Source organism: Protopterus annectens, chromosome 4.part0 (assembly GCF_019279795.1).
Source record: "Protopterus annectens isolate FY-2018-M chromosome 4.part0, PAN1.0, whole genome shotgun sequence".
In the NCBI taxonomy this organism is placed as follows: Eukaryota; Metazoa; Chordata; order Ceratodontiformes; family Protopteridae; genus Protopterus; species Protopterus annectens.
Window position 1 is genome coordinate 1,547,470,460 of NC_056733.1, and position 17,415 is coordinate 1,547,487,874.

Below are 17,415 nucleotides of genomic sequence, written 5' to 3' on the forward strand. Positions count from 1 at the left end.
GTCGACCAACCCACAGTGAGGAGACTGAGAAGAGTGTACATACCCAGGGTAACCTACCAGGGGCTATATGAGCTGGAGATAGTGGAGCACTATAGGGTGGACAGGGACCTCCTACAGAAAATTGTTGAGCTGTGCTGGCCACAACTGACACACAGAACTAACAGAGGGGAACCTAGCCCAGTGGATACCAAGATATGTGTAGCTCTAAGAATACTAGCTGCAGGTACATTCCAAAGGCCAATTGGGGATATGATGGGGATCTCACAGGCATCAGCATCTAGGGTACTCCACCAGTTCCTGGATGCCATGTCAGCACATGCCGGTGAGCATGTATATTTCCCCAACACCTGTAAGGCATTGGCCAGCAATATGCATCTGTTCCACCAAATAGCAGAATACCCTGAAGTAGTGGGTGCTATAGACTGCACACACATATGCATTAAAGTACCACCTGGTGAACAGGGTAGGGTCTACATCAACTGCAAGGGCTTCCCCTCCATGAACGGCCAGGTCATGTGCGATGCCCAGGGCATAATAATGAATGTGTGTGCTGACTGCCCTGGAAGCTATCACGATTCCCACGTCTGGCCTCTGATGCAGCTGTACCAGAGATTTGCCAATGGGGACATCCTTTACGGTCACCTAGTGGGGGATGCCGGTTACGTACTGGAGCCGTGGCTGATGACACACATCAGAAATGCACACACACCTGAACAAAAACTCCATAATGAGGCACACGCACACACCAGAATTGTAATAGACAGTGAGTTTGGAATGCTCAAGTAATGGTTCCAGTGCCTGGACACATCTGGTGGAGCCTTGCAGTTCTCACCAGCTACATGTACCCAAATTGTCATCATATGTGCCATGCTACACAATATGATCCTTTGGAAACAGCTGCAGCAGGAACAGCACAGGGCAGGGCCACACAACCCCCACCGTTGCCAAGGGCTGCACAGGCACAGAGTGACTCAGAAGAGGAACAACCTGAGCCTGCCCCAGTAGGCAGATGTAGGCATGCCCACTATGCCCTGGCCTTGGCAAAGAGGTAACGCATAGCACATACACTGACACAGGAGGGACACAGGGAAGGACACCTCTCTCTGACTCGCACATACAGTAAAAGGGATGCCAAACATGACACTACCTGTGCTTGACCATGTGTAGGCAGTGTACTATGTGCATCCGACATAGGCAGCCCTTCAGCACCACCCTCAATACTGGCACACCCACAAGCTAAGTAACTCAACTTACCAATTGCCCAATGTAGTAGTATGTGTTGTTACCTGTATCTATGGTATGGATTTGAGCATGCAAGGGAATTGGGTGGCTGAATGTGATGCAAGCAGATAGTAGACACCTATAGTGGCAACATGAGATCTGTAACAAATACGGGCATCACCACAGTAGCCAGTACTACACATGGTAACAAAACCCACTGCAGGAAATGTACTGGGCCACATGTGTGTCCAACCAGGGAGGTTCACATACCCAACAACAGTCACAGCCAGCAGGACAGATGTAGGCAAACACAAACAAAGGCTGTGCTAAGGCCACTGAATGATTCTATGGGTAATCCGCCCTACCTACACAGATAGACTACATCAGTTCAAGCAGTGGGATGTTAGTTCTGAAGGGTAGGAAGTCAGAAACTAATATGTAAGTCAAAGAAACATAAGACCTGTAGTACACTGACATGTCTCTAGTCAGCATGATAGGTTAGAAAATATAATGAAATGGAGTACCTGACATATCAGTATAGTCATAGCAAATGTGTACAAGTGTCAGGTGCCCCCCCATCCTGTGTAGCAATGTAGAAACAGTCAGGTGCTCCACCCCCATATCCTATGTAGGCAGTAGTAACATACAGGTGTGACCCCCCAATCCTATGTAGAAATGTAGTAACAGTCAGGTGTGCCCCCCCATCCCATGCAGACATGTAGTAACAGTCAGGTGTGCCCCCCAACACTACTTAGATTTGTAGTAGCAGTCAGGTGTGCCCCCCCAATCCTATGTAGAAATGTAATACTGGTCTTGTGTGCCCCCAAACCGATGTACACATGTTGTAACAGTCAGGCGTGTCCCCCCAATCCTATGTAGAAATGTAGTAACAGTCAGGTGTGCCCCCCCAATCCTGTGTAGCAATGCAGAAACAGTCAGGTGCACCCCCCATATCCTATGTAGACATGTAGTAACAGTCAGGTGTGCCCCCCTCAATCCTATCTAGAAATGTAGTAACAAGTATATGTAGGTATAATACCAGTGGAGCACAGATGCCCAGAGGTGGCCAAGGTAGCAGAACAGATTCTAGCATTTACACAATATGTAGGTATGTGTGTGTTAGGTTGGTGTGTGTTATATATTGTGTGAAAGTGGTCAGTATGTATGCATGTTGAGGTATGACCTGGTGGCCATTGCCCACTACTGCTGATGGTAGGAACAAGTCCTCACGACTGCAGTGCAAAAGACAATTCCCGCAAGTATAACACATGCTAGCAGTAAGCCATTGTAAATGTATGGTGGTAATATGTGTCACCATCTGAAAGATTCACATGGCATGGCTGTTGGGCTTGATATACAAGCAGTACACAGGGGAAAGTACCCCAGACATACAGTATATAAATTGTAAATGTGAAATGGACACACCCTTGGAATTGTACATACAGGTATGCATCACATTATGTGGGCCTGCAGTAGGGGATACCGGTGTCATCTGCCCAAACACTTGCAGATCACAAAGGTGGTTGGACTGATGTATTGGGAAACAGCTGATGTACCTGCACATGTCAACATAACTGGAAGGCCCCATGCATATCTGTGCATCAGATGCAAGTAGTGTCCATAGCACACATGCACCCAGCTCATCCAAACACCACCCACAGGTACCTCTCTGGTCATATCTCTGCTGTTGGGAATGGGTACAATATGACCCCACCTGTATATGGCAATAGTGAAAGAATGCAACACGCAGTACAGGTGTCACATGCAGGTGTGTCCCTAACCATAGGTAGCACCTTGTCAACATCCAGACCACCCGATCAAGACTGATAGAAAGTTTTAGGCATGAACACCTAGCACACCTACCCTGTCACCCCAGGGGAATATACTGTATGGCGGTCTGAGACTGTAGGACGGAAAGAATGCAACAGCCTGCCACAGCTGGCATGCATCAACACCAAATGGCCTACAGGCCTCTGCCAAAGGCCTGTTTCTCACACATACTGCCAATTAATGTTATTTCATGGACAACCCAAATAACAACATAACACACTCCACATAAGCCATATGCAAGGTCATGTGGACAAACCACTGTAGTATGTGCACCATGTCCCACTGCATGAACTGTGGACCAACACCAAAACACAGCTGTGATGAGGTGTTAACCTTAGGGAAAGTACCAGAGAATGTATGCATAATGTATGGAAGAGGATAGAATAATACGGGGTGGGTGGGAGCATGGGCAGCATAGAATTTGCAAGGTTCGACACACAGCTGTTTGCACACACTATCATTGGCTTCCAACACATACATGGGTGGCTACATACCTGCCCATACACCACAATAGGGGTAATGTCCTGACTCTTGGTCCCTGCCTCTGGGTAACCTGTGTGAATCTGCACAGCTGTGAGGTATTGCCACAGCAAAATAAGGCCATACTGTCATGTCGATGGATATACAAGTATGGGATCCTCTGTCAGCACTGTACCAAGGTGCTGAACCTGATACACAGACCCAGCAGCAAATGTCTGCAGCTCACCCTCCAGAATGGCATAACACCATGAATATGTAGATGTCTACCCACAATACCAGACACAGCTGCAGTCACCCTTGTCCCCCCAGGACATCAATGTGAGCAAGAATGTCCACCTGACAGTACATGAGGACATAAAACATCACAGTGTATAACAGTACACATGTCTGAATATCTCTGCTAACACCAGTACCATGTAGCAAAAGCAGCACAGACACAGTCATCTATAGTAGACATTACCCCTGCACAGTTTGTCCCCATATTGCCAAATGATCTAAGAATACCCTGCAGAAACAGTTTGCTACCTGTAGGTGTACAACACAAAGGTCTGCACTGGAGTACAAACTACCTGGAATGGATCCACGCATTCAATACAGAAGGGCATACTGGGCATGCTCACATACTTAGAGAAATTAAGGCAATGTCAGACAACAACATACTGAAAGGTCATACTGGGCATGCTCACACACAAATAAATGAAACACGTCTGCAAAAGTGAACCATACATATCTGACAGTGGCAGCTGTTAGTGCATACACTCCTCAGTATGCACCAGTCATGCTTTGCACACTCAGTGGATAGGAATACAGACATATATCCAAAGGCAACAAACTATAATAAGCTAAAAGTAGACATACATAGATGTGTGGAAGAGAGTGACTGTGACAAAGAGCCAGCCATCATGAGGCCTGTCCCACCCAGCACACAGCCAAATGGTTACAACCACAGGATGTGCAAATGCTACTCACTGTAGATATTAGCCACCAGTATCTGTCAGCATTACAGACTATGTGGTGCAAGTGCTAGCTGTGCAACATGACTGTACAAGGCAGTAGTCATCTAACAGTGGTATACACATAACTGCAGAATATAACCCTGTGTGTGCAGGCATGTGGTGTGTCAACCTCTAGATGAATGGGTTTTGGCCCATCCACACACACTGCCCTCCCCATAGCCCTATTATGATAAGCCTGCTGATGTCATCCACTTTGAAATACACCTTTAGAAAGGGAGTAGCCCTGTAATCTCTGTGGAGCATCCAAAAACTGTGTAATGCTATAGTGTGATAAACTGCTTAGGTAGGAGTTCTAATCCTCAATATGGCAATGTGTGTGTGTCTGTGTAGAGAGCAATGTTTTTTGGCTGGTCACGTTCACTACAATTCAAATGCCCTACTTTGGCAAGGCTGCTGATGTCATTCACTGTGAAATACACCTTTGGTAAAAATGTAGCTCAGTATTCTCCATGGTGCATCCTATAACTGCGTACTGTTGTAGTGTGATAAGCTAGTTAAGTAGGAGTTCTAATCCCAGAAAATGTAACTGTCTGTGTAGGGGCAATGCTTTTTAGGCTAGTCACACTCACTACCATTCAAATCCCCTACTTTTCTAAGGCTGCTGATGTCATTCACAGTGAAATACACCTTTGTGAAAGGTGAAGCCCAGTAATCTCTGGGGTGCGTCCTATAACTGCACACTCCTGTAGTGCGATAAACTAGTTAGGTAGGAGTTTTAATCCCAGACATGGCACTTGTGTGTGTGTGTGTCTCTGTAATGTGTAGGGAGCCCTGCTTTTAAGGCTAGTGACGCTCACTACAATTCAAATGCCCTACATTGGCAAGGCTGCTGATGTCATTCACTGTGAAATAACCTTTGAGAAAGGTGTAATGCAGTAATCTATGTGGCGCGTCCTATAACTGTGTACTGGTGTAGTGTGATGAACTAGTTAGGTAGGAGTTCTAATCTGAGACATGGCAGCTTTGTGTATGTGTCTCTGTCTGTGTAGGGAACATTGGTTTTTAGGCTAGTCACACTCACTACAATTCAAATGTCCTACTTTGGCAAGGCTGCTGATGTCATTCACTGTGAAATACACCTTTGGGAACAGTGTAACCCAGTAATCCCAGTGGTGTGTCCTGTAACTGCATAATGCTGTAGTGTGATATAGAACTCTGGTAGGGGTTCCAGTCCCACACATGGCAAGTATGGATGTATGTGTGTGTGTTCCTTTGTTTGTGTAGAGAGCAATGCATTCACTGTGAAATACACCTTTGGGAAAGGTGCAGCCCAGTAATCTCTGTGGTGTGTCCTATAACAGAGTAAACTTGTAGTGTGATATAGTACTCTGGTAGGGGTTATATTCCCACACATGGCAAGTGTGGATGTTTGTGTGTGTGTTTCTATGTTTGTGTAGGGAGAAATGCGTTTTAGGCTAGTCACAATTACTACAATTGAAATGCCCTACTTTGGCAAGCCTGCTGATATCATTCACTGTGAAATACATCTTTGGGTAAAAAATACTCCAGTAATCTCTGTAATGGGTCCTATAACTGGGTAGTGCTGTAGTGTAATAAGCTAGTTAGGTAGGAGTTCAAATCCCAGACATGACAGGTGTGTGCATGTGTCTGTGTTTGTCATTTGTATCCTGTGTGGAGGGGGCAGTGAGTGTGTAACAACTTGACTCATTGTGGAGTGGGTTTTGCAAATTTCGTATATGGTTGTCCTAGTATATGTCACAATGTCCACCTTACAGGGTAACAGATGTGAAATATCCGAGAGGCTGGGGTGCCAATCCATACCTCTACATGTGACATCAAGGCCTGGTGAACAATGTTAGCAACCCTTGTATTACCCAGAGAATATTCTCAACCCATATCTCATACACAAACACACTTGCCTAGGCAACAACCACTATGTTGGTAGTACCCGATATATTGCTCACAGATAGTAACCTTGGTGTGATTGCAGTGGACTACAAAGGGCATGGCACCCTGTCCATCAGTTCAATAGGCACGCATATTCAGACAGTGCACCTTCACTACGTTTCCCACTGGACACCAACAACACCTGTGGTACCATCACATGTGACCTACAAAGCAAATACCATGCCTGAAACACATGCCCTGTATGGATAGATGCCACTGATACCAGGGAAAGCCTGTATCATGCTATCAATGTAGGTGCAGGGTCAACCTGCTGTCCATTACCAGTTCCCGCCACATGAGGCCAGGACTGGCACATCTGATGATAACAATCTGTGTACACAACATGGGCCAGACACCCCAGGTACAGTTCTACATGACACTGTACATGCATCTCAGATGTATGCACATCACAGATACTGTCCGTGTCATGGACTAAAGAACACATACATGGCAATGCACAGCAATGGCCACACACAATAGTTACCCAGGTGACTGGATGGTGAATACAATATTCACCTGTGTGGGCCAATCCAGAAACTACACCCCTTAGCCACACTGCAGACCATTGTCATGTGGCCTGATGCCAAGTTATACCCATCACCTAGCCTTGTATAGCCATCTGGCACAGTCAACCACTACACACCCGTGAAGCAATGTACCCATGCATGTCAGTACTGGGACCCTGTGTCTGTGTGTGTGGTGTATGATGCTTATGACCACATTCACACTCACTACAACCTCCATTGGCATACTGAAGCATGCTGTCTGATGTCAGACACCTCCATATACCCTTTGCCCATATAACCTCTGGATAACTCCTGTGGTGCATGTGATACATGCACAGTACATTATTGTGGAAAACTAACTAGTGAGGAGTTGTATTCCTGACCCTGCCAAATGTGTCAATGTGTGTGGGCCCCTGAAAGAGTGTGGTTGTGTTGATGCTGACACCTCTTCATGCAGACAGACATGTGTATTACACCTACCATGTAGCTACCATATCACTGTTGCAGATGTCGATCACCACCATATATACGATTGGAGAGCTCCTTAACATGTAACCTATGTGGTGCATCCAATAACTGCATAGACATGTGATAGCAATACATAGTCAGTCAGGGGTTTGATACCCTGTACTGGTAGGTGTGTGACACAAACATGCTTAAGTTTTACTCTCCCACCCCCTCCCTGACTTATCTTTGCCTCTGTCTGCCTCTCTCACTCTCTCTCTCTGATGGATGTGGAGACTTACACCTGCTTTGCTTAGGCAGCAGCATGTGTTTTCTAAGTGATGCTCATGATCAGCTGATAGCCTCTGCATGAAATGCAGCCCTCCTCTAGCTGATTGCATGTGGAACAGCTGTGGTAACATTCCTATAGCCAATTGCATGGAAACACACTCCAATATTTAGGAATATCATATTGGTATTGGGCGTTTTCATTCACTGTGATCAGGACCTAGATCTGTTGTTTGGCAAACAGCATCACAGATGGATTGGGGATTTACCTCTAACAACATACACAGTGGAAACAGGCTAACACACAGCAGGGAGATGTTCCTGACATGATTACAGAATGTAAGTGTTGCTATTCTGCATTTGGAGTAATGTTGGTTTAACAGGGTGTGTGTGGATATAGCTATTCTACATGTTTTAATACCTGTCATGACAGTGCTATGTTTCTGAAGAAACCCCCATCTGTAGGGTCATCTGCAGACTGGGCAGTGTGTGGTGCCTTTTGTTTCTTGTGTTACCCACAGAGCACCTATCTGTGAACTGCAGAAGCACAGTATGAGGATTGCAGACAGTACACGGCGACAGACATGAGAGTTACTGACCTCATATCCCTCATAGGACATATGTCGCAACAGTAAATGTATGAGGTTATCACAGCAACATGTCAATATTGGCCCTGTGTTTGTGCCTTCAGCCACAACTCTGTCAACCTGTGTACATATGTCATGCAGTAAGAGGTGCATATGTCCTGTACACCATAATTTATTGACATCATATCTGATTACAAGCCAGTGGGATATCAGACTGCAACTCATGTTATGTATAGTAGAGGTTCTTTTTGAAGACATAACCTGGGCATACTGCGGTTGTATGGACAGTACTGATGTCTGTGTACCTATGGTGATTGTCAACAGTGTGTATTGTAAATATGTACCTTGGCCTGTGTACAAATTGCGGTAGATGTCATTGTTCCTGGTCCTGTTCTATTTCATGTTACATGCTGTTCCACTGTATGTTACCCTATTGGATTATGTGTTTGTAGGGCCAAACACACATGTCCCATACCACAGACAGGCATCGGACCACACTGTGTAGTGGATCAGTATATGTAGGGTTAGTGTGTGAGTGGCACATATGAGGATGATGTTGATCAGATAGTACATATATTTTAATATTACATTAGCTACCATATGTGGCTGTGGCTGTGATGACATTGGTTGTGGTTATGCACTTTCACAGAGGTGTCTGTTACTCCGTGCTGTAGAGCCTGCTATATATGCAGGTACATGTGTATTCCCTCATAAGAAATGTAGGCCAGTGTTGTGGCAGTCTGCCTGTAGCCTGCACAGTGCTTTGTCACATGCCTAGCAGCTTAGTGTACTTACCCAGTGTGTCCAGATACTTGCCAGATGTACTGCTGCCAGGCCACCATAACAGTCATGTATGTCAGACAAAGCAGTGGGATGCTGTATTGATGTATGTCACTAACTAGTGGGTAGTATGTGGCCATGGCACCTCTGTGCCAGCAGTTATTATGTGTCAGGACAGACAGGGGTGTGTGAATGCATAGCCTATGGGGGCAAATGTATACCAGTATTTACGTGTTATACCCATCTACATGGCTGTTAACATCTATATTGTCAGGCTTGCTCTACATGTCTTGCACTAAGGAGTTCTGTGTATACCTCTGGACTGACCAGAGTGTGTCAGACTGTCCACATTTGTTGGCCATATCTCTGCTGTAGTCCACAGGATCATTACTGTGCTAGCAGTGGTACTGTACTATAATGTCCTTAGGATGTCTGCCAGTAGCCAATGGCGCACATGTTAAAAGAAGATGAGACCTCCCACACACAACGTCTGTGAAGACAACTCCTATCACAGTAGCAATAGTCTACATATATACCTGCACTACATATCTGACATTCCCTTGCACTAAGAGTATGTGGCAAATGGGGCTGAAGTAGGGCTCCACTCCATGTTCAGGACATATGGTGATCATATATGTATATATAATTTTCCATATATCTATATAGATATATACACATATACATATTGACAAACATAGATGGATATGTATATGTGTATATATATATATATATATATATATATATATATATATATATATATATATATATATATATATATATATATATATATATATATATATATATATATATATATATATATATATATATATATATATATATAAATACTCAGCTATATACATATACACAGCAATATATGTCTACACATATACAAATAGAGATACACATGCACATATACTTATGGATTTCTACATATAGTGACAGTAATAGGTTTATCAGAATAGATATGTACGCACATATAGTTATAGATATCTACATATATATCTGCTTAAATAGGCATATCTGTACACATAGGATGTGCATACATATATAGCTATATATACATATATCTATATATACATGTATATACACACACACACACACACACACACACACACACACACACACACACACACACACATACATATATGTACATACGAAGAGATGTTCACATTGCCATATATATGTTGCACTATACAGATGTGTATACAGACATATGCATGAATATACATGTGTATGTACATGTAGACATATATCAACCTATTATATGTATATATCCATATTCCTGTCATGTGTTAACCTCACGGTTGTTTATACTCTCCCAGATGTAGCTCACCATATGTAACTGCTATGTGTACATTATGTTAAAACAACATGTGTGATGCAATAGTCATATTAATAACAGGTACTACACAATTGTGGTAGTGAAGGCAATTGTTCAATACTAATCAATATGTGTATTGACAGATATATTGGAAAAACAACAGCTGTCTTCACAATGGTCATGCCGTAGTGGTTAAGTGTTGTGACTTTAGTATACAGGGTCCTGGATTCAAATCCTGCAAGAGCTGTTCATTTTGTTGCTGGGCAGAACAAGGGCTGGTGGATACATAGTGGTTAAGGCAGTTTTGAGCAGCTTTAAGCGCATTTGCGCATTTGGCTAAGCGGTGCTAAGCTATGGGTAAATGTACCGGTGCTTACACAGTGTAGACTTCGCTTACCAGTGTGAAATCAGCTTAGCTGTTATATTGGAGCAATGTTGATACCTGCTAAGCATGGCTTAGCCCTGGTAACCAGCTCACACCACCCAGTCTGATAACATAGCAGGGTAATGACATCTGTAATAAGTGTATGTAATGCCATGTACAATACATGTGCCTATGTGCTGTCATTACAGTAGAAAGGGGTGTGAGTGCCATGTCTGGGACACATACGTATATGAGGCTTGTGCAGCACTGTTATACATGTGACTTTGTTACATACAGGGATAATAGCCCAAGGTACATGCTGTCACACTGGCATGTAGTGTATAATGGCAGTACTACTGTTGACAGTGCCTACCCATGCAAGAGTAGAGTGCTAAATGTAGTACTGACAACAGGAATACCTGCAGGCATAGCTGGACTCTGAGGCCTCCCTGTTGTATCCCTGGTGTGTGAACTGTGTCACAGTATATAATCCATACTGGGTAATGATCTGACATGTAGAATGTAACTGTAGACTACCGTCTGTACAGTACATGATAGCGAGGGCTCCTGACATGTAGTTATGGCATACATATTGTTGTCAAATATCTATCTATCTACATTCATCTTATGGCATAGCTACTTGCCAAGTGGATGACTGTCAGTCCCTTTACAGATGTGCAGATGACAGGTATCCTTCTGGGATATGTACAGGCATCCTAAGCTTGATTAACACTGACATGTCTGCTATTCTGTGTAAGAACTGACACATATTGGAGAAAACACCCTGTACGCAAAACATGCCATGGGTACCTCCACCACAGTACCACAGTCAACTGAACATGCTTGGATACAGGTTTCCATCACAGACACTAACCATGTATTGTAATGCATGTTGCATGCATTTCACTTTCATCACCTCAGTGGCCATGTGCAGGAGGCACCTGGTGGAATGGCTGATGCATGTCACTTGCACTCTGAGGGTCACCACAGTAGTGTCTGTTGATAGCTTGCCTGCTGCCACATGGCAGGTGGCAGGATACCACTGTACACATAACCCCTACAAAACCCATCTTTCTTTGGACAATAGCTAGGTACACAGCTATGACCATCTGCAGGTATGCACCCCAGTACTGACACATGTACATGTACATGTACATGACTGAGTATAGCAGTGTCTGTGTGTTAGCACACCTGTACGTGGGAAGTCCATGAGGGCCTTCACAACCACTACAACACCCATTACCATAGCCAGTTGTGGCTGCTGCTGCATGGGACATTACATGTACCCTGTTAAGCTCCTCCCTATACTGGCTCCTTGCAGTACCATCACAACAGTGTTGTACAAATGGGTTGATAGGCATGGGATACCCATTGTGTTCTGGCAAGTGTGTGTATGTGTGCATGTACATTTATCTGTAGGGTACAGCATTCTGAGGCCACATACTCCTATTACAATATCCATTGCCACACAGTAGTACATATAGTGTTGTTGCTGGCCATCGGTGAGGCATGACAATGCAACACCCTGCTATGCATGTGATATGTGCATTAGATGCATATCCCTGTAGTACCACGGTATGGGTTGTATCGCAGTCATGGCCAATGTGTGATGGTGGGTATATCAGAGTGTCATCATGGGTTTCAGGGAGTATAATATCCACTGGGGGATGTGGATGCTGTGTACACTGTCATTACACCAAGGTACAGCCGGTATATGTACCATGTTATGGTTATCACAGTCACCATCAACCAAACAGGTAACTGATACCACATTCCAGGCCAGTTATGCATGTGCTGTGTGCAGCCTGCCTGTAACACATTGGACACATGGTTAAGTTAGTTAGCAGTGATAGGGCCTGGTCTCTTGAGTGTGTGTCTGCCTGTTATGTGTCTTTTAATGTGTATATGAAGGTATGTCACACTATGTATTGCCCATATTCACCCATTACATTTCCCATTAGTATACTGTACATATATGGGGATGTTCTGTATGTAAAACATAACCTAGGACACACCTCACCCTAAATGCTGTGTGGTGTGTGCAATGGAAGCCACACACCAGTATCACTACATACCTAGGTAGGGGTCTAGTCCCAGTGTTACCAAGTAACAGTGTGCGTGTATGTGGATGGTTCTACATCAGGTTGCAGATTATACATGCCCCAGTGGGTCAACTATCCATGTGGCACAGGCAATAACTGTTATACTAACCTGTGATGTGTTCAACTGCACCACAGATATGACACAGCCATGGTGTCACCACAGTGCCATACCCAGTTGTGGAATATGACTGCAGACCATCCTCGTGCTGACACATGTACACCTACAACACAAATGGATAACATTATAGGGACCCCAAACAACCAGTGTTACTAGTGATGTGGTGTGTGCAGGTATGGGGTGTCCTAGGTGTGTTTGTATAGTGTGTGGGTATGCATGCACACAGTTCTGCCATGTGGCTGCTATACACAGGTGTTGACAGCTGCAGACCATACCCGGCAGGGTGTGCAGTTCACTGCCTCCGGCCATGGTCATGTGGACTCTGCCTGCCAGAGATTCCATGGGCACACCCAGGTAAAAGTCTCAATGTGCTACTCTCACCTGACAATGAGAAATGTCTGCTAGTACCATGTCCCTCCTGGGACTGGCGAGGACCACATTCTCATGGCCTGCTGTGGTGTGGTGTAGACAGTGCCCCCCGCACTGCCGGGGCTGGTGCTTCCACTACGGGAGCGCCTTGGTGTCCTAGCAAGTCAAAGTTGACTGCCAGCTGTTGGTGTTGCTGGCCTACATCCACATGGCCATCGCCGCACCCCCCCCACATGTTCAAGCACAGACATTCCACAGTCGATGAGGGCCATCATCTCACCAGACCACCTATCCATGAGCTCGGTATAAGCACGGATGGCACCAGACAGTTCACGGAAGTTGTCACTTGCAGATGTAAAAGCAGCCCTCTGCAGCCTAGGGCCCTGTCTGGTGTATAGTTCCATACATGCTTGTGCCACCATGACAGCCTGAAACATGCACTGGCTAGTACCAGCTATGTCACCTCTGCCAGGGGCATGATGTCCAGTGGCCCTACCATGAGCACCATGGGACATCTGCCTATGTGGTGTCCTGCCAGAAACCCGACTATGCCTGCTTTTGACCAGACACAGTAGGCATGGTTACCACACTTTCCTGTGCACTGTCACCAAACGCCAGCTGTCCCAACGCTATGGCCCCTGGTGATGGGGTATGTATAGGCACTGAAACTGTATGCAGGGTTGGGGTGGCTAAAAGGGGGATGTCAAATGATGGCATTATTTCTGCCCCTGACAACCCCACATGTGCCTCAACAGTAATATCATCATCTTCAGTGTCTGTATGGACACCAACATTAGATTGCATGCAGGAGGGACCTTGACACACCTCGCCACCTGTGAGGGAAAACAATAAATGCACTTTAAAACCTGTACAGCATTGCCTAACAGTACACACACACACACACACACACACACACACACACACACACACACACACACACACACACACACGCATGCACACACACCACCATCATACCTACCTGCCCGTGACTTTACAGACAGTCCCACGTATATATCCATGTGTTCCCCATCCTGCATCACACTTGGTAACATACACACATTGATACCACTCATTAACATATCAGTCCTCTAAATGCCTAGACAAGCGATCACAACACAAGCCCTGTTACTACATTATCTGCCTGACCTGCATGTAGTCATTTTAAATAGCCTAAGTGCTGTCATTTAGTGTTTACCCTGTGTATGTCCAGACATCATGATCATGGCTTCTATATGTGTGGGCTACTATGTTCACTCCATAATATCACACACTGGTGTGTCATGTGTACGTAATGCTCAGTACATGCCAGATATGCTGCTCAATCAACCTATCATGTAACAACTGTAATATATGAATTCAATCTCTGGTGTTGACTAGTACTTCCCCAATGCATCTGTAGTGCTGCATTGGTGGGTTGTAGGTCACCTCTATGTTGAATGTGATATTAAAGGTATACTTGGTGTCTACCTTCCCTCTCAATGCCTGTTCCATTCTACAGACCTTATTATACAATCAACTGTCCTGTGATTACATACATGACAAGTATTCCTGGTGTGTAATGTGGCAGTCAATGTCCATGTACTGCACGATCCCAAATGGAGCTACTGCTGTATGAACACCCCACAATCACACATGTGCATACATGGCCACCCACACAAACACACACACACATGCACACATGCACACATGCATCCTACATGTGTCAACCTCCCTCCACTTTACCAGAGTGACCCTACAGACAAACTAACTACCCACCAGGATGCACACACACACACACACACACACACACACACACACACACACACACACACACACACACACACACACACACACACACACACACACACACACACACACACACACACACATACATACAGGTGAGGTTGCACAGTGATAGTACACACAGTCCTCCTATTACCCATCTGTCAACATGCATAACATATGGTACACAACATCATGCAGTGTAGCTATAATCAATCCATTCTAGCAACAGTCTACATGTGTGTGATGCATGAGCTGTGTCACTAGATGATGCCCCTTCCCCTAGATACCACTGCACCCATGTACACAGTATTGCTGTGCACCTGTTCTGCACCCTGTCATGTACTGTACACCACACCTCACCAGGTGTACAACCCACTGCTGAATGTGTACTACTGTGCCAGTTATGTCAGCGTTAATGGTCACAGCCCCTATGTTTTTCATCAACACATACCTGGGATGATATGTGGACAGATGTCATTTGTGAATGCCTGATGTCTGATTTACAGCTCTCAACCTCAGCGGACCATGTATGACCAATCCAATACCCTTACACAGACAACCATCAGACCATACCATGGCTATGGGGGGTGCACACACCCTTATTGATATGACACACCCATTCTTGATCTGCCATGGGAACACATCACCACATCTCTTAACAGTACATGAGCCCGATATGTGACATATGTCCTGAACTTTCACATGCAGTGTCTACAGAATGTGTTAGGTGCGCGGATGCTGACCGTGATGCATACACTCCGCATGGGCATACGTGTGCACCCCCTTATGACGGTTTGTCACATCTCTTGTTATGATTACTACAGCAGTCACTACTCCTGGCAGGGATATACTAGCATGGGCCATCTGCATTTGCCAATGTATATTCAGTCTGTCCTACACATGTCCCCCTAATCTGCATGATTGCAAGGTCTACTTGTGCACATCCCTTGGTGTTCACACACTGCCATCACTATTGCTGTGGGGGTAGGGTTACATCTGCCACAGTTCCTGAACCTGACTATGTGCAGATACAGTTATTCTTAGCATCCTTAGGATACCTACTGCAGTGCACTGGTGTGTCATGCTGACAACCCCCCCTCCTTCAGCCTTTTTGCAGATGCATGACAAGTATGGCCTACACATGAGTGTCACTTTGCAGTGTCCCATACACTGAACTCCACATGATAGAGCCTAGTCCCAGCTGATAATGTGGACCACAGTAATGCCTTATGCCATAGTGCAGCTCTGCAGCAGTTGACATTGTCCTACAGGTATATACACTGGTGTTGCACTGTATATGGATGTTGTTCCAAACATGTCCCTACTGTAGGCCATGTCTCCCACCATTATGTTACTCCTTGTGGACACATTCTGCAATGACAGGATGTTAGTTATCCTGCAGCTGTCTGACATACCCTTCCAGTACTCCATCATGGTTACCCCTGTGATACCGTGCATTGAACAGCAACAATACATGCACATGTACAGCATGCATTCTGGGTAGGTGTGTTAGATGTGTGCATGGAATATACCATCACCATTACATGCCCGGTGTATTGGCAAGCATCTACATAAATCATACTCACCAACTACAAGCTGCTGCCTTGGTGGTATCCCGGATGGAACAACATAAGACGGTGAGAGATGCAAAGTCAGTGGCCACATCTGTGACATTGCTACAAGGTGGGTGCAGCATTACTATACATCAACAGTACATGTCCACAATACTACCACATATGCACATCTGTTTATCACTACTATGCTGCAACAACATATATCTATGACATGCCAGATATGCATGATCTACCTGTACCGATGTGGATATATATGCAGCAGTGGTCTATTGATTTGCCCTGTGGCCTTATCTGCATGCTCCTCGGCCAGTGTGTGGGTAGCACCCACCTCCACAAAGGTGTCTGGCGGTTGGTGGCTGGGTGGATGGGCAGGTGCCATGATCTCCTCCACACATGTCAGGGGGGTTAGGTGGCGTGCCCCCCCTGTGGTGAGGTGATCCCCCCGGACTGCAGCATTGCACCGAAGGGCACTGCGAAGCAGGTCAGAACAATGATGCTGGACCTGCTCATAACTGTGGTTGTGCAGTCCGACATCATTGACCTTGTGGACTAGGTCATTCCACAGGGCAGTCCGCTCCTGCTAATCATGGGTAGCCCAGCCAAACCAGATTGTGTAGTGCTGTATGAGGTAATTCAGCAGAATTTCATTTTCAGCTGCTGTGTATACTGGCAGCCTTCCATGGGACATAGTGCCTGAAAGATATAAAGATGGACACAGGTGTGAGCAAGTCATGCAGCAAGGT